Below are 25640 nucleotides of genomic sequence, written 5' to 3'. Positions count from 1 at the left end.
GAAAATCCCAAAGACTGTCAACTAGCCACATCATAAATACCATAAAGTTCTTCAGCTCTTTTCCATTAGGAGGTAACTATATCATTAATCCCTATATCTTGCATATCTATGTGCTTGGCCTACTCCCATATAATATAAAATGAAGAATTTGACAATGAACTTATCAGGTAACTCCAGCTGCTGTCCAATAAAATGCCTGCTTCCTTTAGCTGGACAGTTGGGATCATCTTCATGCTTTGGGTGACCCCTGCTGAAAGTATATAATTTTAGTAAAAACTCCTGACATCCATCACTTACTACGCATCACCGAATTAATGATATTTGTTCAAATTGTAATAACATTCAGAATTGTGCAGGTATAAGAAAATATTACACCTGATTTGGGGAATAGAGTTGGGGTTATAGTCCCACTCCCCCCACGAGATAGCTCAGATGAGATACACCATACTATGGGGAATTTCTTTAACTGGCATAAGATGATTTATCATATTATATGCTTGCCTTTCTCCATTACTATGTTAATTAGTACTGCTTTTCTTGCAGAATGGCTACTTCAACTAATCTATTGAATGTTCACTCTGTAGGGAAGTAATTGGGGATGACCAGACACACCTATTCTTTCTCTTTATTACTGTAATCATAATGGGAAACAATGTAAATTATTTCACATTCAGTTGATACACTCATATTTAGGACACAACTATAACAACAGCAAAACCAGCAATATAAAATTTCTACATGAAGGAAAAAGAAGGGGACTGGTGAGAAAAAACAGAAAGGAAAAATCAAAAGGACCACAATTCCTTATGATTGCATTACGTTCTTTCTAGTCTATGTCTCCATTGGTTTCTCATAAAATTTTGGCCACCTCCAGAACATCTATGACCATGGTGGTAGACCTTTCAGTTTATGGAACATATTATGATCTTCCTTAAAACCCCATTGTATGTCAACATCTCATTGACCTCAACCAGCATAAACACCTTGGCAAACCTGAGTGAAAGATACTTTATAACAGATGCCCCCCCCCCAATCTCAGTAGTGACATGAAGAGTTTCCATGTGTAGCTCCTGAAGCTCAGCCTGGACTTTTGTTTCCAATATATGGACATAACAAAAAAAAACCCCTTATGCTATGTGATGACCTTCTGGATCCACTGAATCTTTTTTGTTGTTATTTAGCTTAATTTGCTATGACATGGTGTTTGCAAAAGCGGGCACCACTGATAGAAGGGAGAATGACTCACTGTTGAATGGGAAAGTGCTTCTCAAAATCCTAAAAGTAGATTCCTCACAAGAACTCTGACAAGTTCTTATTAAGTCTGCCAGCGATCTCATTTCAAGTGCTCACAGTGGGTCTAAGGGCCATTGTCTCTAGATCAGTCCTTTTCACTCATAAACTGCTGCAGAAAGTCCTTCTTTGATGCAAGTAATGTACTAGAAGAGCTACTAGTAGAATTCCTTTGCCAATAAAAGGCAGCAGTGAAGAAAGGAGCCTGCAAAGTTTGTAAATTAATAGCTTTTATTAATAAACTTTATGCTGTCCTATTTATTTTATTTTGCCCATCAAATAACAAGTCAGAGTAGCCCACCTCTTAACTAGAAGGTTATAATGGCATAGCTCAAATATCATGCTAATCTAAAACTTAAAAAGTCATGTTATATATGCATTCTACCATTCTGTCATATACAGAGCATTAATTTTCCTGGTTACATCCTCATAAAATTCCTTTTTCCATATGCAAAGTATTTTAGATTAAATTTGCTGGGTTCTTGAAGCATCACAATTGTATTCAAGAATCCCATTATAAGGAATAACCAAAGGCATAATAAACTCTCAGTGAAGACCAATGAGAGGGAGGCAGGAGGAAATATTGAGCTCCATCAAATATTAGTAAGATTCTTCTGTGGTTACAGAACCACAATAAAATATAAGAATATTTAATCCATTTTATTTAGCAAGACTGATGCAAATAAGCATAAAGAGTATCAAAATATAGGTTAAAATACTTTAGAAATTTTAGGAAAAACAATATCATTTGCAATCTCCTGCTTCCTGTGGGATAGTTCTTGAATGTGACTTGGAAACATTGATTTTTTTTATTGATTTTATGCCAACTTAGAGTCCGCTAGTATAAACTGAGGAAAAATTACTCCTTGTTATATCAGTTGCATGAATTTGATTCCAAGTTCAGTTCATGTATTATTATCCTTATCCTCTGCACACTTTAAATCTTAGAGATTCACTGTCAACTCTATAACGAACCTGACTAAAGCCATCTTGCTCGTTCTAGGTTGCCACGAGAATGGAAGTGGGGGAAGTGGAGGTTTCCTGCTAGTGTAAACAATTCTCTGTCCTGTGGGAACCATGGCCATGTCTATCAGTCGGATTGGGGGCTTGGGTGTGCTTTAGAAAGCCCGCCAAACCATTCTATTGGGAAACATAATTGATTGCAAAGCTTTGGGGTGGGAAGTTTAACTTTGTAATAGTGTAATTCTTTGGGGGGATTTCAGACTTAGTTTAACTTTTGTTCGTGCCGATACTTTGCAACCAATAAACATGTTCTTTGAGGAAGCCTCTAGCCTCAGATCTCTGATTTATCGGTTTCATCTACCAGAATCATGACATTCACATTGTAATACTGAAAGAGCAACTCATTCCTACATAATCGAGACTGACTCCCTAAGTCTTCCAGGGAGGTTTTCTTCCTTGCCTCTCTACCAAGAGAAGTATAATTTCCAGCTATATGATTAACAACCATAGCCATGCTGCAGAATGCCCTGTCAAAAATAGATTTATACAGCCTCCTCTCTGATTAGTCTGACGCCTCCCTGATGGCATTCTGGTTTCATAAGCCAATTTCACTCTGGATTAGCTGGTTGACTCTTAGTACTATTGTCCCTGGGCATCTTTTATTAACAAAGGGGCTGTTGATCTCAGAACATCCAATTTGGATGAGGAGGCAACTTCTAGAGGGAACACCACCAGTGGTACAGATATACCCATGGAGCTTTCTCTGTGTTTACAGATGGAAGTATGTGCCAGGAGGAATAGGGTGTTTATTAATGATGTGGTTCTTTGCTAGAAACAAACACTTCTTTACTGCTTTCTTCCAATGGTCATCCCAGATGGTTGTGTCTTGTAATACATTTCTGCTTTAAAAGTATGGAACTTACGTATATGTCATATAAATTGCAAATTGTAATGCTCTAAGCAGAAGGATTAAACAGCTATGTTTTACTATTTCATTATAGTAATGATGAAATTATGTTTTTTCCTGATGCATAAAACCCTTCCAGCAGAGTAAATAGTTTAATTGTTGAGAGTGGTCTCATAGATAGACTTCTGTATTTTGACACCTTTCATCTGTAAAGTTTAATCTGATTTTTTTTCCTGCTCATATTTGGCATCCTGCTTAATCTGTTGTCTTTTTTTTTTAATGAACTGGTTTCTCTGTTCTTTGCTCTGGGTATTTCAGAGTTTTTAATAGTTCTTTGTTCTATTATTTTCCTTACCTGCATTGGATGCAGAATTAAACACCAAAAGGAAATTATATGTTCAGTTTCACCGGACCACCAAAAGCTGCAGCTACTGGACACCAGATCCCATCATTCCCAGCCAGCTTGCACATTGACAGATACCTGTGACAGTTTTCAACTCATCCTTCCAAAAGGCTCCAGGTTCAGGGTGATTGCATAAGTACAGGCAGATCATTCAACCTACAACTGCGGAGCACCCAGAGTAAATGTGTGACATGTTTATTGTGCAGATGCAGGATGGAGGATTACTGCCCAATGCTACCATCACTGAGAAAGACTTCACTGTATTTTGATCCTATCTCCATTCCCATACCCTATATCGTTTATAGAAGCCTGGATCTCCATCGCTGACAAATTTTTGAAATGACTGTGGCCTTTGCTCTGACTTTTCCAGGGTTGAATTAGCCAATAAAAGAGCCCCGTTTTTCCCCTTAGTAGGAATGTATATTGTGTAGATCCCTGCCCCACCTTCTTGAATAAGATAATTTACCTTTCTCTCCTCCCCATCAGTAACAGCAGCAGCCTGTGACGTGATTTGCTTGCCTGTCAAAGGCAGCTTTTCCTCATCGTAACAACCCTCTCCAGTTTCTCTTTCACCCTCCCCATCTCTTGCTTCCCCGCCATCTTTTATGGCCGTTGCCATGGCATCCAGGGAGAGCTAAGCACCGCAGCAGGGAAGGGGAGGAGGAGGCCCATGCTGCAATTTCCAGTCTGTTTCCGTCCTCCCTGAGCTCATCACTCTCTTCCTCCTCCTCCTCTTCCTCCTCCTCCTCCTCCAAGGAGGGATGTGGCTGAAGCTCTGGCTCTTGCTGCTGGGTGGGTGGATTCCCTCCTCAGCCAAAAGAAAGTAGGGGGGGAGGAAGCATCTGCTGAAGGTTTGCTGGAAGAAGCCTTGGTGGAGGGGGATATGGATCCAGATCGCCCCTCCCTCACCTTTCAGCATCTCTTCTTGGCTTCACCCCGGTGAGTATCAGCCATCGGCCCCTCCTGGCACCCTTGCTGTTTTTTCCTGCAGCTGCCATCATTTGAGTCTCAAGGCCCTGCGTTTTGCAGTTCTTCTGGGTGTCAGCATCCTCCCCTCGGAACAATGACTTTCATCTAATCTGCTGGAAAGGAGGAGAGGAAGAAAAAGGGGAGGGGATGTGGTGTGAGAGGGAAGGAAAAGGAAGATGGAGAGGGAGGAAGGCTGCTGACAAGCTGTCTCTGGTAAAGCTGAATTGTAAGTATTCACAGGCAGATGGGGAGGATGCTGTTATTTACCCTTTCTGTTGAAAAATGAGATGCTTGGCAAGTGCCTGTTAGTTTGGGAATGCAGACATTTCTGATGGCTTTTCATTCCTCCTTTTAATTCCCCGACTGTTGGGCTGGGCCTCCGTGAAGTACAATTTGCTGGCAGCAGAGATAGTCATAAGCCAGCAGTCGATTGCATCCATGATTGATTTGTGGGCATAGTGTGTGTTGGATGGTTAAGTGTATTAAATCCATGAGTGCATTGCCAAAAGATTTGGGTGGGATGCACTTTCTGCATAAGGGTCCATACCTGCATGTATATGTGAGCCTCACACATCTGGATCTCTTTGTAGCTTCTACACATGAGTTGTAGTTCTACACATTTAAAGCAGTGATGGACTGACAATGCATTCCACTTGGGCTGATAGAAGGAATTGATAGTGCCTTGGTTTCATTTCAGCCACAAAGGACAGATCTACTGTATATTGTACATTCAGGACCATGTACAGCCACTAATTCACAGCCTCTGTTTCTTGACTGTCATGTCTATTCTATTGCCTTCATGTCCGGCTCATAGATTTCCCATAGGCATCTGATTAGCCTTTAGGGAAAAGAGCATTCTTAGTAAGAGAGCTTTCACTTGATGTCCTTTATGGAAATACTCAGGTACTGAATATTAATGCTATGGGGGGGGGGAGGTTTCAGGCAAAGTGCAACATCAATCTATATCTAATTGCCCACCATTTTGATATCCCAAATCTAATTCCCAAGAATCAGATAATTCTTTCTGCAGATTCTCTTTTCAACTGTTCAGGTCAAATTCTACTGAATATATGCATCTTCATCAAGTTTACAAAGTAGCCTAGGATGTAACAATCATTAATCTGAACTAATAATTTTGGTTTTGATCATAATCAGTTATATATTGTAACTATTGTGATAGGTGTTCTGTGTAGGTTTCTCATTCTTGTTTTGCTAACAAAAATGAATCTAAATGTCAGCATTAAACTGATGCCATGCAAATTTAAAGATTAAGATAGTATTAATTTAACAGATAGGTTCAAAATATATGACAATATAGATTTCAGATTGTATAGAGACACATTTCTGAAAAGCCATGGGTACATATCCATAATTCATTTTACACTCAACACACACACACACACTCTTATACATATACACCTATGCACACATGCACACACACAAAAACATGCACATATTTTCTATAAAAATTATAGGATTTTTAGAGATTACAGACATTTTATTATATGCATCTTTTAACAAAATTGACATGAATTTATTTATTGATTTGATTTATAGCCCATCTTTCTTCACGATGGCATATGTGATGGAAATTCCATGACAATACACACTGTAGTATACCCTCCTTCTATTTTCTCCTACATCAGCAACCCCATGAGGCAAGTTAGGTTGAGAGACAACAACTATCCCAAAGCTACCCAGTGAGGCTCTGTATGTGAAAGTGATGCTGACTTATGGCTTCTTCATTACTAGTATAACATCTTAATCATGCCATAGAGGTGCTTTAACCTGAGATGCAAGGTGCAAGTGAGAAAACCCCCCTAATATCATTACACAATGGGTGTCTTGTAATATTATTGTGTTTTATCCAAGTGATAGGAGGTCCATTGGACTGAGAGAGTGAATATATGTGATTGACCGTAAAATATTTAGTAAGCAGTTTAAAACCTGGTTTTACCCAGTGTTAGTCAACATCATATTTATTACATTGACTCAGAATCTATTCAGAAAGAAGTCCAATTGGTATGTTGATTCAAGCAAGATATATTCGGCGAATGAATCTGAGATTGACTTAGAAAGTCAGTTTATTAAAATAGCATTCCTTTGTTGTCAGTGATGTAGTAAATGCTCTAGTGGACCACTGAGCATGCAGTGGAGAGCCACGTCAGGCAATGAATGAACATGATAAAATATGATCAGAATATCTTCTCTCCAAACAATGAACATTTATGCAGTATACTATGTTTGTAGGAATATCCTTTAAAATGGAGAGTGTGAAAATGACAGTCACAGCCATGGGTAATTTACATGTGCACATTGTGCAAAGAATTTCAACAGACAGTCAAGATTGGCTATGCAGTTGGCAAGTAAAGATAGATTTGTTGCACTCTCTGCCCAGTGTAGGAATGAAGGTTGTGCTGGAAAGCATAATAAAGGGAAGACAGATTTCCTTCATATACTAAGGTTTGGGTTCAGTTTCCCTCAGATTGGAAGTAACTGGAAGCATACATACATAGACACACAAAGACACACACACACACACACACAGAGAGAGAGAGAGAGAGAGAGAGAGAGAGAGAGAGAGAGTTAATATAATTATATATATAATTAATTTCCTGTAAAATGTGATTCTGAGGGATCTTTGGTGATTCTCATGATTCTATGAAATGTGATTATTCCCTCATTGTTGTAGGGTGGGATCATATCCCATGCAACAATAACTCACACCTGAAGCTTACATTGTGAATAATATATTTGTGGTAAGCTTACATGTCATTCTGGTTCTGTAGGTCTGAACAAGCTTCTCTTGATAGAAGTGCCCATGATAGTGATGTTATTGCAATCAGTAGTCACCAAATTGTACTCACCAAATAAATAGGCTGTAGCTCAATGCTACTGTTCTACCAGGTATTATAGGGAACCAAAGAGCTGTTCAACTGGGATTGGTACCTGGTGGCCATCTTTACTACAACATTGCAGAAGAAACAATATGGTGGTTGGCAGGTGCCAGCCAAATGGTCACTCAGCTCCCAGCTCATTATAGTACCCATGATGGCTATCTTTCCTGAGGAATTCATATTACTGCTAGGGCAAGCAGTTCCCATTTCATGTTGGCAGGGAAAGTGTAGTGAGTGAAGGGTATGATGGAGGTCAAGGTAAATGTCAGCTTTCAGAGAGCTCTGCTAAGTCATAGAGACCCTTGCAGCTGTTCATAGATGCTAATTCTGGCCTGAAATCTGCTGAATGTGAATGTGTGTTGATTCAACTGTAATTTTTTTAAAAATACTTTGTAACAGACTAAGCAAAAGAATAATATGTACTTCTCTTTTAACATTTGAGGAGCATCTTCAGGAATCACTCCATGAGTGGACAACTTTATAAAAGTGATATTCTACATACATACATACATACATACATATACATACATACATACATACATACATACATACATACATACAATCTTGAACTGAAATTATTCTGTTGTCCTAGATGTTCAAATAAAACAGATCCAAAATGGCAGGAAATAGCAGTGGCAGCATTCCTTCTGTAGTTCGCATTGTTCTCTCAATGAATGCCATTGCCATTGTTACCCAGAATGTCCTTAGAACAGAACAGAACAGAACAGAATAGAATAATAACTTTATTGTCACTTTGAATGTACAACTAATCAGCATATGTTAAAATGAAATTTTGTTGCATTCAGCTCTCAAAGGGTCACCACCTCTGATATACACTACATAAATATGACATACATACATACATACATACATACATACATACATACATACATACATATTTACGGATATACCCACATATATTATATGACACAGAGAAACAACAGTCTAGTTCAGGTTATGTATACATGTGCATGGTGAGAAAAATGAATCTTGCGAGTTTACCAGACGGATGGCACAGGGAACAAAATATACACTAAAATATAATGGCATTGCTAGAAACGGTTCTTGTAATTGCTTGGGGACTGCAGGTCATCATAGATCAAGGGACAATATTCCCTGGCCCGGGGAGGGGGGGAATGCAAAATGTAAAGTTCAGACCCCAGCCATTTATTTAGGAGTATTAAGGTGGCTTAATATCACCTGTTGGAGCCATACTTTATCAACAATAAAAAAAACTGATGCATTAGTGGAGCAAACCCTTAAATTTTGCAGTTATAGGATTAAAATGCATGTACTATATTACTAAGCAGATTGATTGAATTTAAAAAAATAATATCTGTTTCTCCTCTCCCTCCTCCCTACTTTCTTTTATGCACCAGGTGGCATTTTTAGTTAAGAAGGAGGGATAAAGTGCATCTTGGTTATTCTACCCATAACAAGGTTTCTCTTCTATACAGTTGTACATACCCAGTGTATATTAAAAATTAGTCAGCATTTATTATTGTAGTTCCTTTAGTCCTTCATAGAACTATAGTTCTTTTTTCAAAAGTCTCCAAATGTGGACAATATGTTTGTTTTGCTTTTGTCTCTGTGGAATAGGAGAAGAATACAACTGGTTAAAAGAGATGCATAAAAAATGTTGTCTTTCTTTACTGCTGAGATGGCAGGCACATAATTTCAATAAAGAACAAAAATTATTAAGACTATGATCTATTAGGGAAAACATTTTATATATCAACTTTAAAGAAACTAAATTCTAGAAAGGTTAGCTAAATTCACGACATTCAAGTCTTGAAAATACATATAACACGACTAACAAAATCAGCCTCAAAATAACAATCAATCTTTTAAGTCACCTCTGGGCATGTTATTTCATTAGGCACTGAGTAACATTACATCTTTACCATTTTGTTTATGAAATTGCTCTGCTTTACTGTAAGTCATGTGAGCTCATATTTTTCCCATGGAAAATAGAATATCAGAAAAATGGCAAGAAATCAATAAACCAAGCTTTCCCATATGCCCACAAATATTCTACCCCATTGTGTAGTAATGCACATACGGCAATATATTGGATATGTTACAACTGAATAATTCTCAATAATTTTCACCATTTTATATATATAATAAATAAATAAATAAATAAATATGTAAGTAATGTATCAGTTTTACTTACATAAAATGTACACTCATGGCAGTTTCTATATGGCTAATAGTATTGGTATTCAATTATTCATGATAGCTTTTCTTAACTTGACACTCTTCATTCCAAATGACTCTACATTCTGGCTGGGACTTTTAGAAAGTGATACATCTGGAGGAAACAGAGGGCAATTGGTTCCCCTTCATAGATGTGTTCAAGTAGAAACTAGATGGCCATGTGCCTGGAATGTGTTAATTTGGACTTCTGGAGCAGGGGTTGGATTTGATGGCCTAAATGCCCCTTCCAATTCCATAATACTATGAAAACAAGTAAATACCATTTGTTGGTTTTAACCTTAGGTTGTTCTAAATTGAAGTTCATATTGTTCTCTAGGAAGCTCCCACAGCTTGCTTCCTATCATCGGAGTTCTCAAATAAAAGAACAGAAACATATCCAAAAGAGCTATTCAACTGATATGTCAGTTTTTTGCCTCTCTTTTTTAACTATTATAATGACAAAATCTGGAAAGGGGAAGCTTTGACTACTTGTTACAATCCAGCTTCTCTTTCTTCTAGTCTGAGGTTGGCTAGTAGAAAAGGAGGAGTTGGGAGGAAGCCAATGGGGCAAGAGAAAAAAAAGTTTACCTTCTGTCTTCACTTCTATTAAAATTCTTCCCCTCTCACACTCATCCACCAGTTAAGACAATTTGCCAAATACAGCTCCTACTTTGCTAGGCTAGTATATAAATTCTTGCCATTAAATGGATTAGTGCCATTAAATTCTTGCCATTAAAGTATATAGTTTAAGAAAGTGATAGTTGGGCCAAGCTGATTGGTCAGTCTACTGTCTATTAAACTAAGATAATGTACAACCTCATGCATAATAATCTGAGAGTGTACACAACATTGGACTGGCATCTACATATGCATAAGTTTTTATTATTCAGTTTTGATCCTTTTCTATTGCAGAATATTCATAAATATTCATAAATGTGCTGTCACTGCAAATATGGGGACATCTTTCAGTGTATGTGTGTACAGTCTAGGTGAGCCAAAGTTTGTGTCACAAGAAAGTCCTTGTCCAGGAATTAGCTATTCCAGTCATTTGTTTGTTTTGTTTTTGTTTCAATTTTGGCATTAAAATAAGGTAACATGATTTTGGTTTCTTTTTATATAAATGGAGATTATGGCCATTTATAGGGATGTTCCTGGGAGATAAGTCCCCACCCCCATTCAGATCTAATCTTCCTCAGAATCCTGCAGACGTTTCTGGATAGTTTCCAGGCAATCCTGTTCTGTAGTCTTAATTTTAAAATTTGTTGCAGATGAATTACTGAAGTTTCACATACCATTTGCCTGCATTTATTTGTTGTTTTTCAGTCACTAAGTCATGTCCACATCTTCACAACCCACAGACTATAGCAGGCTAGGGCCCCCCAGTCCCCCTAGAGTTTGCCCAAAATCATGTTCATTTCATTGTATGCCTGCATTTATGAGGTAATTTTAAAAATGGGAAGCCAAGAAACAGGTCTAATAATCAATCCTTATCTGGACTACAAACGCATCAAATCAAGATATTTTTGCTTTTTTAATCACTTGAGGAACACCCACAGAAAGATTCCCACTTCAAACCATGACCTTCCTAAATTTTCTGCAAACAGAATTAGTTTACTCAATTTGTTTATTTATGTAAAAGTAAACCACCATTTCCCTTACAAAGGATCTCCACAGTAGCATTAAAAAAATCCAAACTAAGAATATTAATTTAAGCAAATGTTTGTCTGATTTTTAGAATCATTCTAATTCTTATAATTATTGTGGATCCCAATATACAAAAAACACATCTAACCAGGGAACAATTCAGTCTGAAATTATATTTCTATACGTTATTCAATACCTTGTTTGTTCCATTATTTCTCTGGACACAGCTATGGAAAAAACAGAACAAAGTTGGGCATGAAAATGAGCTGAGCTGAATATGGTTAATTAAAGCCAAAATATATATTTCATGCTCATACAGCATTACACTCAATATTTAGTGAATGATCACTATCACTTTCTCTGCCTGTGTACATTTTATTTTCAGAGAACCACACAATTTATTATTTCTTTCTCCATTACTATTCATTTCTCTCTCTATTTACTTCTCAGTCAATACCATATTCCGTGTATTTGAAAAAGTGGGTACGAATCCATAAAATCTAGGCTATAATAACTTAGTCTCTGTTGCCACAGGATTGTTAGTTGGTGTCTTGAAATTGATTAACTCAACTTTTTTCTGCAAATTGGAAAAAAAAAACCTTGTTCCTTAATTCACAAATGTTTAAGTTTGTAAATATAATTAAAACAATCTTAGAATCGCAGTGTGAACTTTGTGCAAATCTGTATGATATCGAAACCATGCAAACCACAGGGATTTTTTTTCAATTCTTTTACAGGGAGTAAATATAGGAGACATCAGTATTTCTTCTGTGTAATGAATTAACACTGGATGAACATGTACTTCTTTCAGAAGATCTAATCATGGTGTGTTTTCTCTATGTTTGTCTGTGCAAGTCTAATCATGACAGATGTATAAATGTTATTTCTGTGTTTGACACCCAGGCAAGATTGCCCAGGTCAAAAAACAGATACCATAGGGATTTCTGGAATAATGATTCCATTGTTGAGGGCATAGTAACAGAATCTTGAAAGATAGTCCCTTCTTATATTAAATATAATCAAGGCAGGGTTATTCGGAGTTTCTTTCTCACCTTTGCTGCAATCTCAGGACTATGTAATCTTTTGTGCAAGTCCCTCCTTAATGTTGCTTTCATACTTTTTAGGTCATCTCTAAGTTCCTTTACATTGTCATGGCTTTTTGGATAGTACAGACTCAAGTAGGAAAGGTGAGCAGAATGGTATTTCACACATGCTGTGGTATCCTTATCCTTCAACCTAACAAATAAGGCTTTATTCCTACAAAGATAAAAGTATTTATGCTAATTGTATCCTACTGTTATGCCCAGCGCCCAGCTTATTTCTATTTCCTGTTCACTTATTCACTTTTCTCTGGTTTCCCAGAGAACACAGTTATTTGCCTCTAGAAACAAATGATACTCAGTCACTGCAAAATTAGTGGTTGTTTTTAAAACGCTCCTTAGTTTACTTCAGCGACTCCATGAGCTTTCATTTTTATCCAAGTTAGAATTTCCATGGATCATACTTGAATTAATCAAGCGGGCACAATTTGATAGCTTCCAAGAATGAATGACTTGTAAGGCAAACTTCATGGAGCTAAATACTAATCTACCTTGGATTTAACAAAAGGGTACTTTTAGACACCTAGAAATGGAACTTGAGAGGAAAAAAACAGTTTTTGTAACTAGCCAAGAGCTATATCAGTTTACAGAATGGTCCTTGGTTTGCATGGAGGCATTGTTACTTTTCAGAGATTAATGAACTGGATCTTACTGGATCAGGACAAGAAATACAAAGTTTATGAAGTTGACATCATAGATATAATGTCAGTTAAAAGGGACATTTCAAGCACTTGAAAAAGTAGTGGCTAAATAAAAGGTAGTAAGAATAACTATAAAACCAGCTTTTCTGGTGTTCCAAGACCTCACATGTAAAGTTTGTTGTAGATAACCAAAAGCTGAAAAGTGTGAATTAATGGTCATTCAGAGAAATGTTCCTCCAGAGACAACAAAAGAAATTGTGTGAAAGAACAGCCCTAGTCACAGAACGTATTTAGAAATAAAATGTGGAGAATCCATCAAATGAGATGCTCCTGCTTTGATCCAGTATCTCTGATTATACCAGATCCAATTTCCTACACAGAATGAATCAAATCAAAATGTGTTACGATAAAAGACCAGCAATGCCAAGAAAAATAAAACAACAAAAAGAAAAGTAATCAAATGTGTTCAGGGTGGAAAGGTTATCACTATTAAACTAATTCTTGCTATATTTCTACTTCAGTGAAACAAAATTTGGCTACTGTATTGGTGATAGCATGATTGCTTAGAGAAGAAGATAGTGTAATCTTTTCCCTTCCTTCCTGGAGGGCCTTGTAGAAAGAGCCATATATAAACTCTGCCCAGATCCTTATAGAAATTCCACAGTCACAATGCATGTTGGACATTTTCTTTTTTCCCACAATAACATGTGCAGGTATGTTATGAAAATGAGATTTTAATAAATCTGATCATGCCAATGGTAGCTCATTATGCCTGGCCTTAAAAAAATACCCTTTTTCAACTTGAGGAAGGTTAATAAACATAAATGACTTGGCAAGTATCTTTGGCCATCAAGATTCTGCTGTCCCTGGAAAGGGTGCTGAAGGATGATTCTTTTTGCATTCAGCTAAACACACTTAGAATCTTCCATAACAGTGGGAAGACTCTAACCATGTGCATCTGTATAAAGACAGACCATCCTTCCTAGATTCTCAAACAGTGTGGAGATCAGGGCAGCACTGAGGCATCGCTACTCATAACCTTATATCCTGTATATTTTCTTTTTCATACGGTATATAAATTTTTAATGCCTGATTATGGCTTTTCAGAGCCTCGTACCATCTTGAAGACTTAACAAAATGTGTACAACATATATTTCTAAGTTCTCATCATTGGAGCAGAAGGAACTATAAATAGTGAAAAAGTATATGCATAATAACAATAACAATAGAGTGGGAAGGGACCTTGGAGGTCTTCTAGTCCAACCCCCACTTTCAGACAAATGGCTGTCTAGGGTTGGAGCATTCACAACTTCTGGAAGCAGGTTGTTCCACTGATTAATTGTTCTAACTGTCAGGAAATTTCTCCTTAGTTCTAGGTTGCTTCTCTCTTTGGTTAGTTTCCATCCATTGTTTCTTGTCCTGCCTTTGGAGAATAGTTTGACTCCCTCTTCTTTGTGGCAACCCAGTGCTCCAGGATCTTTGAAAAATATAGTTCAGTGGTTCTGAGATCACATCTGCCAGTTCATTTAGAACCTTGGGGTGTAATCCATCTGGTCCTGGTGATCTGAACTCATCCAAGGTGGACAGGTGCTCACTTACCATTTTCTTGCCTATCTTAAGTTGTGTTTCTAATCTGTTTTTTAGAGTACTATTTTCGATAGGTTGGACTGTTTTTTCCCTTTGTGTAAAGACAGATGCAAAAAAACCAGTTAAATAGTTCTGCTTTCTCCCTGTTGCTTGTCACCTTCTTACCACTTTCTCCCATTAATGGACCAATCATTACCTTAACTTTTTTCTTGTTTTTTACATGTTGAAAGAAGCTTTTTTTTTGTTTGTTAATTTTGATTTTTGTCACAAGCTTTAGTTCATTTTGAGCTTTAGTTTCCTCACTTCATCTTTGCAGGCTTGGGCTATTTGCTGATATTCTGCCTTAGTTGCACACTTTTTAATCTGTGCCATCATTACTTCAGTCCCACAATCAAAATCTAGCATCCCAATCTGAGAAAAGCAAAGATGAACTTTAAAGGACCCAAATACGGAGGTTTTGGATTCTTGAAATCATGTAGTTCTGGATGTAGTGGTTGCTCCACCTGCCCAATGGTAATAATTACCACTGGTTACTCACAGACACTGCATCCCAATTTTTAAAAAATGGCTACAGCAATTGATGCACTCCTATGTATGAAGAGTTTCAGTTTGAAACATTGATTCTACTTTATTTTGTCAGTGTAAGTTTGAATAACTGAAGTAAGATGACTAAGGATTGCATTAATACTTAGGGAGACTATTTGTTTATCTATCCTAGTATTGCCTATTCCTTTTGGAAATATCTCTCCAGGGTATCAGGTACCTCACATTACCTTCATGTTAATAGAACCAGCAAAAACTGCATTGGGGGCCTTTTGTATATAAAACCTGTGCTCTTCCACTAAGCCAGGGGTGTCAAACTCGCAACATCATGTGACATGTCAGGACATATCGGGACTTTTTTAACCATTGCTGGCAATGGGGTGGGCGCAGTTTTGCTATGATGCATCCGGCCCGCGGGCTGGCAGTTTGATACTCCTGTGCTAAGCTGTCCCTAGCATGCATTAGAGACTGCTCCATGAAATACTGAAATCTTTATTGATTACATTACATTAAATGTTTAAATGTTAAAACTCTATAGCATCTCTGAAGGTTTAAATTAAATATGCTACGCACTTTCCAAATCAGAGCTATTTTTTCCCTATAAAGTATCACTGAGTATAAAGCTTTTTCCCACTAAAATTAATTAGTACTAAAATGTTTTATACGTATGCAAAAACAATATTAGTTGTTCTTATTTAATATCAGCATTTTGGTAATAGCCATGCCCAAGAGTTCTATTTTAATATTTGAGGAACCATTTTATATTTTGTCTTCTTTTTTACCTTTCTTTGAGAGCCAGTTTGGTCTACTCATTAAGGAGACTAGAAACCAGGAGACTGTGAGTTTTAGTTCTGCCTTAGCCACGAAAGTTGGCTGGGTAACTTTGGGCCAGTCACTCTGTCTCAACTCAACTCACCTCACAGGACTGTTGGGGGGAAACAGGAGAAGGAAGGAGTATTAGTTATGTTCTCTATCTTGAGTTATTTATAAAGGCAGGATTTTAAACATCTAAAAAAGAAAACCAAAAAAGCTGTGTCCCTCTAGAGTAGAGGTCCCCAACCTATGGGCCGCAGCCCACTACCAGGCCGTGGCTTCTTGGCTACCAAGCCACATGAGTGGCTGACTAGTGTGCTGGCCCTCATTAAGCCAGCACTAGCCGAACCAAGAGCCTTGCACTGGTGCCAGGCAAGCTGTGAACCTCATGCTGGCACTAGCTGATCCACAAGCCTCTTGCTGGTGCTAGCTGAGCTGTGTGTCTTTTGCCGGTGCTAGCCGAGCTGCGAGCCACAGTCCAGTGCTAGCAGCTCCATTTGAGAAGCGTGCATGCTCATGGCCCTGTTTGTGTGCACACGCACGCAGCCACATTTGCGTTTGTGTGCATGCATGCATAAAGGTGCCTGCCCCTCCCTTTCCCACTGCTCTAGAGGCTGAAGGATGTATGCTTCTGGAAGTGGTCTCTATTGATTTCTGGCTGGCTGAGAAATTTTTATTTTCCAGCAAAAATGTAAGGACCACAAATTCTTCATCCAGATACAACAAACATATAAAAGAGAAACCCAAGAATAAACAGTTGTGAATGTGTCTATCAGAAAGATAGCGCAACAAAAGAGCTCCATCTCAGGCACACCAGAGGAAGACAGAGGACAGCACCAGAATAAGTAGACAAAGTTATGAGTGAGATCAACCCTTCTTTTATGGCCAGAACCTGAACCTGAGACCATGTGCCAGAGAAACAGGATGACTTCTTCTACAGCTTCCAATGAGTCTGGGATTGACCTTTTCCCGCACCCCAGTTTCTCTTGTTGTATGATCTTGAATAGGGAGAGCAAATTAGCCTGCAAAGTCAGCTGGAAGGATTGGCTTAACCCAGAAATGCCGCATTTTCTGAAAGGAGTCTTGACCAGAATTTGAATAATGTTGAATGAAGTTGAAACCATTAAGCAAGAATCAACCAACAAACCAAATGTTTCAAAGAGAAATAGTTGTTCCAGCATTCAACACATTTTAACCTCTGTACCAGAAAAACAAATACAAAATTGCCCTATTAAAACCCCAAGGAATCCCATTCCAAATGCTTGCTTAAATGGTTGATACCGATCATGGATACAGAAAGAATATATATATATTTAAGCCTTTTGATCTGAACAAAGTTGGAGACAGATTTTTTAGTTATCACAATACTTTTCTGTTTATTTTACGTAACAAATACACCAAATCTTATCTTTGTATGAATAACAAAATGCTGAGACACTTTTGCAGTCCAAATTAATTATTTCAGAATTATCCCTGATAGGAGTACCACCTAGCTGAAATGGATACCTCTGAGAAAGATTTAACCCTTGTGCTTATCAGCCTAATAGCTTTGGCAGGAAGGAATACAAGCTACTATATATGGGTGGCAAAAATCCAGACAACTACCGAATTGCAGCATTTTAGGGCTTCAAAAAGCAGTAGCATCTGTTTAAACTGAACCAGAGAATGCAGTGTCAACCAGCAATATTTTAATAACTTATTTTATCTATAATTTACTACATGGGAAGTGATGCATCAGTTCTCATTTTTTAAAAAAAAAAAAAAATCCAGGCTTACCAGGTCAGGAACGGTCACATTTTACAGTGTATCTATTCAAGATACCAAACTATTAATGAAATATGGGACTCATTTACACAATAGGTTAGGTTAAAAATAAGTGATAGTTATATAAGTGTATTGGAAATGATACACTTGCATAATGCTTGCATTAGACAATTATGAATTGTAACTGATACTGTAACAGCATGTTATCCATTACATTTTTTTCACTTGCTTTTTAAGTACTTGTTATGTATTTTTACTATGTTTGTATTTTTGTATTTTGAACCTTTTGGGTTTTTTTTGTTATTTTTAAAATAGAAATAAAATTTATTAAAATTTTACTATGTTCAAATAATATAAATTGATCCACTTTAGATATCCCTACAACATAGTTAGCTAAATACTGACACAATATTAAACTAGTAGGCGGGTATGAATCATGTATACATGCATGTAGCAACCAGATTTATACCTGAGCTATCCTCAAGAAGACTTGTAAAAGATTAAGTATATATCATTTTTACTCAGAGAAAATGGCTTTGGCCCTATGGCTTTTTCCAACTTAATCTATTTGGGTATTGTAATAAAGTTTAGGTAAACAAGCAAGAGTAGCTCTTGCAAAAGCACTGAGAAAAATTTACCATGTTTCCTTCATTTATTATCTAAAAAAGATCCCATTTCCTTAAAAAAATATATAATACAATTCATTGCAAATATAAACAGGCATTAGATGAATATACATGATGCTGTACACTTTGGGGGGAAGGAACTTTATGCAAAGAGCAAAAAGGATGAACTAACCCCATAATACAGGGGTCTTCAAACTTGGCCCATTTGAGATCTGCAGACTTCAACTCCTACAATTCCTCAGCCAGCATGCCATGCCAAAACAAAAAGAAATTAAAGACATGGAATAAGAAAAAAAATGAAATTACCCCATGCTTGCCTATAGTATACTGTCTATACCAGAGGTCCCCAACCTATGGACCATGGCCCACTACCTGGCTGTGGCCTCTTGGCCACTGGGCCACGTGAGTGGCTGGCCAGTGTACATGCACATGTGTGCGCATTCACCCCCTCCCCTTGTGCTGGCGATAGCTGAGTCACGAGCCTCTCGCCAGTACTAACCAAGCTGCGAGCCTCTCACTGGTGTTAGCCAAGTCGCACACCGGTGCTAGCTGAGCTGCGAGCCTCTTGCTGGCAGTAGGAGAGCTGCAAGCTACGTACTGGTGCTAGCAGCCCCATTTGCAAAACATGTCTACTCACGGCCCCATTTGCATGCACACGCACACAGCCACATTTGTGTGTGTGTGCATGCACGCGTAAAAGGTTCCTGTCCCTTTCCCACCAGGCTGCCAATCCAGAAACGTTGGCAACCCCTGGTCTATACTGTCCTATCCCAGTAAATCATTCTTTTTTCCTTCTTTCAAAATGAAAGTGGTTACTCACTTTTGTATTCCCTCCACATTCATTCATGAATAAGGTAAAAAGGAAAATAGTATCTCTGAGTAAACATATATGTAAACACAATTACGTGGCAGAAAATATACATATTACATGCAGGATTTGGATAGCCTTTCTTTTCAGCAGTGGTCTCAATTCATGAAACTGCTATGATGAGAAATTTCTGACATTGGTAATTTCTTTTCAAATTCCTGTTCCAATTAAAATCTGTTTTAACCAAACCTATGGTAATGTTCCCACTCAAAGGTTCTAAGGAAGATTCTCCCACATACCCAACAAGATCTAGTAAGTCCTTAGTTATGAATCCTCTTCACACTCTTGATTTCATAAGCAGAGACTGAGAATAGCTCTATTGTGTTACTTAGAACAAAATGAGCATTAAACAATTATATAGATCTACAACTAAATGAAAAATAAGAAACACTGAACATTTTAAAAATTCATGAACTTTACTTAAGAATTCCACCTGTTAATCATTACGACGTGTTGTACAGTTCATAAATAAGTCATTTTTGTAAAAAATTAAAATTTCACATTTTAAAAAATGATCAAGTGTTACCACCAAAGTGGTAACCACAAAAAGATCCTTTCATGATTTATTCTGAGAAACTTTCTCCTTTTTCTATAGAATTAATTGAATTTTTAAAATTTATTAATACTACTTTGAACAAATAAAAAAAAATTCTCTGAGAACAGCAGCTTGCCATTTTGGTATTAACCTCATTAGGGATTCTAGAGTATTTATTTTTTAAAAAAAGTTACAAGTTTCAAAGAATGATTGGTTCCGATAATAATATTTTATACCTTTGTTGATATATTATAGAAGGTGAGATCAGACATATTGCAGTAAGATTCACACAAAGAAACTAGTGAAGGTTATATAGGATTTCTATTTCTGCACACCTCCTGGTATTTCTTGGGAGAAAGGGAGGGAGAAATTGAAAATGAAGAAATGAAAGCTAAACTTATATGTCTCCTCCATTCTGTCATATTACGGCTGTCCACTCAGTGCTCCCTTCCCTCTTATGCTAAGTGTTATTGGTAGAAATCTCGCTAACATGTATTCATTAATGAAAAATGTACATTACTACAATCCAGTAGGATTTTTAATGTAGGTATACCTGCAAATCAATGATTGATTTAGTAAAGTTTTAACAGACTTCCAGAACTTAAGCATAGAGAGCTTACTAAGCCTTTTTATACATATAAGTCGCTTATCTGAGATGACTAGCTAAACAAATTGAATAAATTAAAAAAAATGGAAATACTAAGGATAGAAAAATAGAATTAATCTAGACAGTTATAAACCTCATTGTATACATCTACAGTAATATTTCTGGTGGTAGATGACACTACACTTCTCTTGAATATTCAAGTACATGTGTGAAATGATATGTGTATTGGGTATACAGCCATCTTGTTGTTCAGCAAAATACATTCTGAATACATTCAAGAAGCTCCAGTGATATAATAGTCAGCAATGCTATTTATCAGGTTAGGTTGTATCTGGAAACAATGCATATTCATGAGCTGGTGAAATCAATGAAAAATATTCTTTATATGGATTGCCATTAAAGTTGGTTCAGCAAGATTTACTGTGCATAAAATAGAGGTATTGTTGGAAATACATATGACACCAATGCTAAATCAGCTGTAGTAGTTCCAAGAAAACTAAGAACTAGGGTTTTTAAACTGTTAAAGCTATAAATGAAATGAACAGTTCAAATTGGTTTCACCAATATTAGCTTTTATAGACAATGAGATCATCAAAAGGCTTAGGTTTCTAGAATACTAGATATGGAGTCTATATCTTTGGAAAAATGAGATATCATTGGAGCCCTTCTCTAGAGAAAAAAAGATGACTTTCCACTGCTTTTTTCAGTTTTCTCATGAATTATATTTTTAATATTTTAACTTCTAAGTGCTGTTTTCATTTATTTTAATATTTTTATTATGTTAAAATTTCATTTTCAAAGGCCTTTCACCACTAGATCTCGATTCCTGATTCTAAAATAGCTGTACATATAAGAAAATTCAAACATTCTAGGTTCTTACTTTAAAAAAAAAAATTCAAAATACTCAAAAATATCAATTTCAAAGAAGTGCAATTGCACTCTCAGGTTACAGTTTTCCTAATTTATTTTTATATTTCCTTTGACTGTAATGAATAAATACATGTGACAAACAGCCCCATTTTATAAGATAAAACAGTTGCTTGGTATTGTGTATAAAAAGATTAATACTAGCTCTTTAGGAAAAGAATTCGGGATTTGAAAATTTTTCATTTTTTCTTACTCAAGTACAAAAGGATCTATGTATTGCCTAGTTTTGTGACAAGTGGATATATACAAACAGATACATACTAACAAATAGGGAATATTTTCTGTGCTGGTTGAGAATGACAGGAACTGATATATTCAGAGGAACCAAACTGGGGCAGGCAAATTTAGGAAAAATAAACTTACTGAATTCCAGCAGTAGCAATCTATATTCAACCAATTTTCTCAAGACCAAAAAAGATTGCCTGTTTCACAGGATAGAGGGGGACTCCATTCCTATATGAACATAAATATATTTGCATTGGTGAATCAAGCTCTAATTTTAGCTAGTCTAACAAGAATATTCTGATAGTAATTATCCCCAGAGCAATTATCCAACAATGGCTGAGGAACAAAATTGGAAAAAAAAAAGCTTTTAAGTACAAACATACAGGCACAGACTAAAGCTTTAGAACATTTTATCTAAAGTAGATTTCTTGGCAGGTTGCCACTGGCTTTATCTAAATAGTGCATTTTAAAAAGATAGTTATTAATTAGCTCAAAATGCATAATTTTTAATAAATTAAATGTTAGTTAAATCAAAATAAACAAAAGATGACCCATTGCATATTTATATTGTGATACACGGTAGCTAAAGTTAATGCCAAAGAAAAAGACATAATTGCTGTAAGAAAAGTATTACAAAAGTATTGCAATTTTCTCATTCATAACCTAAAATTCCAGATTCTTTATGAAAACTCAAAAACCTCAGAGGCAACTTCAGCATTCACACCATCCCACTAAAAAGTATGTCACATTTGTTAATTTCTTTCATGAAGTCCACAATTCACAGTCTGTAAGAAGGTCAGCTTCAACATCTTAACTGCTGTTTCAGAAGGCTTTACACAAAGGATGTATGAAAAATGTTTTCAAAATCTACCTCTCTGTGATCTACCAGGTGAATCTCATCTGTATATCATTTGATATTATACAAATATTCTAAAATGTTGATGATAAAAAATATCCCTTCGCAGAAGCCATATTAGTTTAGTTGTTTTCTTTTAAAAGTTTGGCCTTATTATGTTGTATGTAATGATTTTAATGACCACAGATCAGAAATCAGTATCTATACATGGGTTTTGCACCAGTGCTGCTGGAGAACACAGCGACTTCTCTTACTCTTCTCTTACATAAAGAGATTTTGGAAACAGTAGTTCCCCAGACTATCATCCCTCCAGGACACTGTGGGCTTTTTAAATCAGTCTGCTCCTAATATTCAAAAGAAAATCTGCCAATACAAATATTAGGCACTTGTGTCTCCTGGTATATAAATAGAAATACATTTCATAGGTTTCTTGAACTTTCTATCCTTTAGCACGTCTTTGAAATTATACAGCTCATCCCCAGGAATGTGTGAGGTAAAGTCATTAAGATTAACTTTAATAGGCTGTGTCTTTTTAATTGAACTATGACCCTGTCATATCTCCTTTGTTCCATCAATTGTAACATTTCAAGCTGTCCGTTACTATGCAGACTCACCTCCAAGTATCTCAGATATTCTCCAGTTGATTAGAACTGGTTTTCTGCTTCTCTTTTTGCACTTCCCTAAAATATGGCTTCTTTGGTGAGGAGAATCTCTTCTAGAGGGAAATCTCTTTCCTCACATTCCTCTATCAAAGCTGTCTTGTTGTCTTGTTTATTGATATTATATAGTATTACAGCTGTAATTTGCAGGTTTTATGCCAGTTATTATCAATTAGCAGCATCTGCAGGGTCCTGCCATTTTTATTAGAAGAATGAAAGCAACAACTGGGCTTCATTGCCACACGGTCCACCTCTTTGGGGCATGCACGTGGAAAAGGGGCAAGGCTTGCATCACAATGCTGCAACATTGCTTTCATCTTCTGATCACCTCTTGTTCTACCTCAGCGGCCACTGAAGCTAATTATCTATTTTTGGATGACTTTATCTCAAAAAATACTTGATATTATTCTGTCCCTCCACTGAACTATCCTTCTTGCTCATAAATGTTCAACTAAACTTCCACAAGAGTTGTCATCTGATATCATGTGAGGATCCTTTTCTTACTTTACTATTTTTTCTTCAGAATCAAGCCATGGATATCTGTAAAGGATCTATGATTTTGCTACAACAAAAATCTGTTTTTCCCTTTATTTCTTCTGTATGTATCAGAATTAATGGGACTAGATGGAATCTGGGAAAGGTATAGAATAGCAGTCACTTGGTTAATGTTTAAAGAATCCAATTAGCATTTATTTTATTACCTTTATTTGTATTCTGAATATTCTCAAAATATTCTCTTGACTTAGTGCCTAGAGTCTCAAAGATGGTTTTTCAAAAGGCAACTGCACTTTTGAAAAAAACAAAAAAACTCTGTATAATGCTGAAAGTGCTGGATGGTAGTGGGATATAAATGGCATAAATAAATAATAGTTGTTAATGTACACATTTTAAAAAATACTTTCAGGAATGTACGGTTTTGTAGGGCATATTACGTATTACTGAAACTGTGAATGACAATTCATGTGAATAACACATGAAGATCAGTTATGCTGAGGCAGACCATATGTAATGTGAGATGTGCCCAGTGATTACAGTATGTCAACTGCAAAACTTTGGCAGATTTGTGATAAAATGTAAAATATCCAGACTGCTCATTATGGACAGATTAACTGTTTTTGCTTTCTTTCTTATGCATAAAAGGAACATGTAGTCTGTGTACTGGAGTAGCTTCATGCAAAAAGTAAAAATTTTCCTGAAAGCAATGGTAAAAATAAGCAAGAAGGTCTCCCTCATCTGCCTGCAGTGGAACTCATCTTTCCTGAAGACTGTAAAGCATTTGCAAGGGTGATCTGAAAACTGTTATTTTAATTCATATTACGCAAGGAGGTACTAATTTTTTTTCCTAATTACATAAAATTTGGTGTTGAGAATAAATTGTAGACAATAGAGCGAAACCTCTTTAAAAAAACAATAAGAAAATCCAGTTGCCTCTTGAAAAGCACCTTTGGGACAACCATGACTTGGATGACTGAGAATCTCCATTAATATTTAGAGCCTTGAACTAATAAAATAAAAATATTATTAAAATAAGAAGCAATTAAAAGCAATAAATACTTTATTGTTAATTACAATTGATACTACCACTAAAAAGTTCTTCAAATGCCTTCCTAAAATGGACTGTCTTCAACAGTTTATGGAAAGTCTTTAGAGCAAGGACACATTTAATCTTAGAAGGCAAACTCTTCCAGAACATCCAGAGTCCTAAACCCTCATCTCTCTTGGAGCAAGTTCAGAATATGGACAGCATTTGGATGAAACATAAATAACTTATTCTTACTATTTTTTCCAAGAAATACTAGGAATTATTATTTTCAAAAATAATCTTTAGGTGTACCCAATAGAAAGGTGCCTTTTACCAGGATAAAACAGTACTTTTTTAAGCCAAACAAAAAACAAAAAAACTCTGTATAATGCTGAAAATGCTGGATGGTAGTGGGATATAAATGGCATAAATAAATAATAGTTGTTAATGTACACATTTTAAAAAATACTATCTTGTTCTTTTTTAAAAGAATTACAAGAATTATGCCATAGATCTATATAAGAAGATATTTGGGTGTTTTCTTGAAGCAGAACTATACTAATAAAGCCTATCTAGCTAGTGTTCCTTGCTAGGAAAAATCTCTAGTACATACATTTACTTTTTAAACTTCACAATATGGCTAAGGTGTTTATGGCAGATTGGGGCCTCTTCCCCAGAGTTTCTGGAACAGGTCATATAACAATGCAATATCACAATCTCTATCATTTTTATTCCCTTTTTCCCCAATATATCTTAACATTTATGGGACAATGCCAAGGTGGTTAATCAATACTGTACTATAACACTAGCATTCATTTGGAATATCTATTTACTATTAAAGGTCTCTTGTCTCTTTGTCCATAACCTTCAGTTGGGTGAAATGGTGCATCATACGACAACAATAGGCTAACTTACAGAATGCATCCAAAATTCATGACTAGTGACTCCCATAGGATTGAAATTTGGCAAATTGTGGTTGCTTCAGTGCACTGCACTGCCATGCTGCTGCCCAGAGGTTCAGTAGACTGGTCCTGCTCAAACCCTCCAGTGGCTGGGTAGACTAGCCCTTCTTTCCACCACTGGACCTCCGGTAGA

The 25640-nt window shown here is 36.5% G+C and overlaps 1 protein-coding gene across 3 annotated transcripts in view; it reads left to right on the top strand.

Annotated features, from left to right (window-relative positions):
• Positions 1–3435: 3435 nt before the first annotated feature.
• The window catches only part of JAKMIP2 (janus kinase and microtubule interacting protein 2), a 95143-nt gene continuing 72938 nt past the window's right edge, over positions 3436–25640 (top strand). For 2 of the 3 annotated variants that reach the window (XM_039351888.1, XM_039351907.1), the window contains exon 1: positions 3436–4502. The gene's annotated coding sequence lies outside the window, so the exon portion shown is untranslated. Of the gene's footprint in view, positions 4503–4677; positions 4759–25640 lie in introns of those variants that run through there. The other variant, XM_039351896.1, reaches the window with a different exon arrangement.

The sequence above is a fragment of the Crotalus tigris genome, unplaced genomic scaffold (genome assembly GCF_016545835.1).
Source record: "Crotalus tigris isolate CLP2741 ecotype Arizona unplaced genomic scaffold, ASM1654583v1 scf7180000017568.12009008, whole genome shotgun sequence".
Classification (NCBI taxonomy): Eukaryota; Metazoa; Chordata; class Lepidosauria; order Squamata; family Viperidae; genus Crotalus; species Crotalus tigris.
The sequence above is the reverse complement of the archived record's forward strand: the minus strand, read 5'-3'. Positions and strand labels throughout refer to the sequence as shown.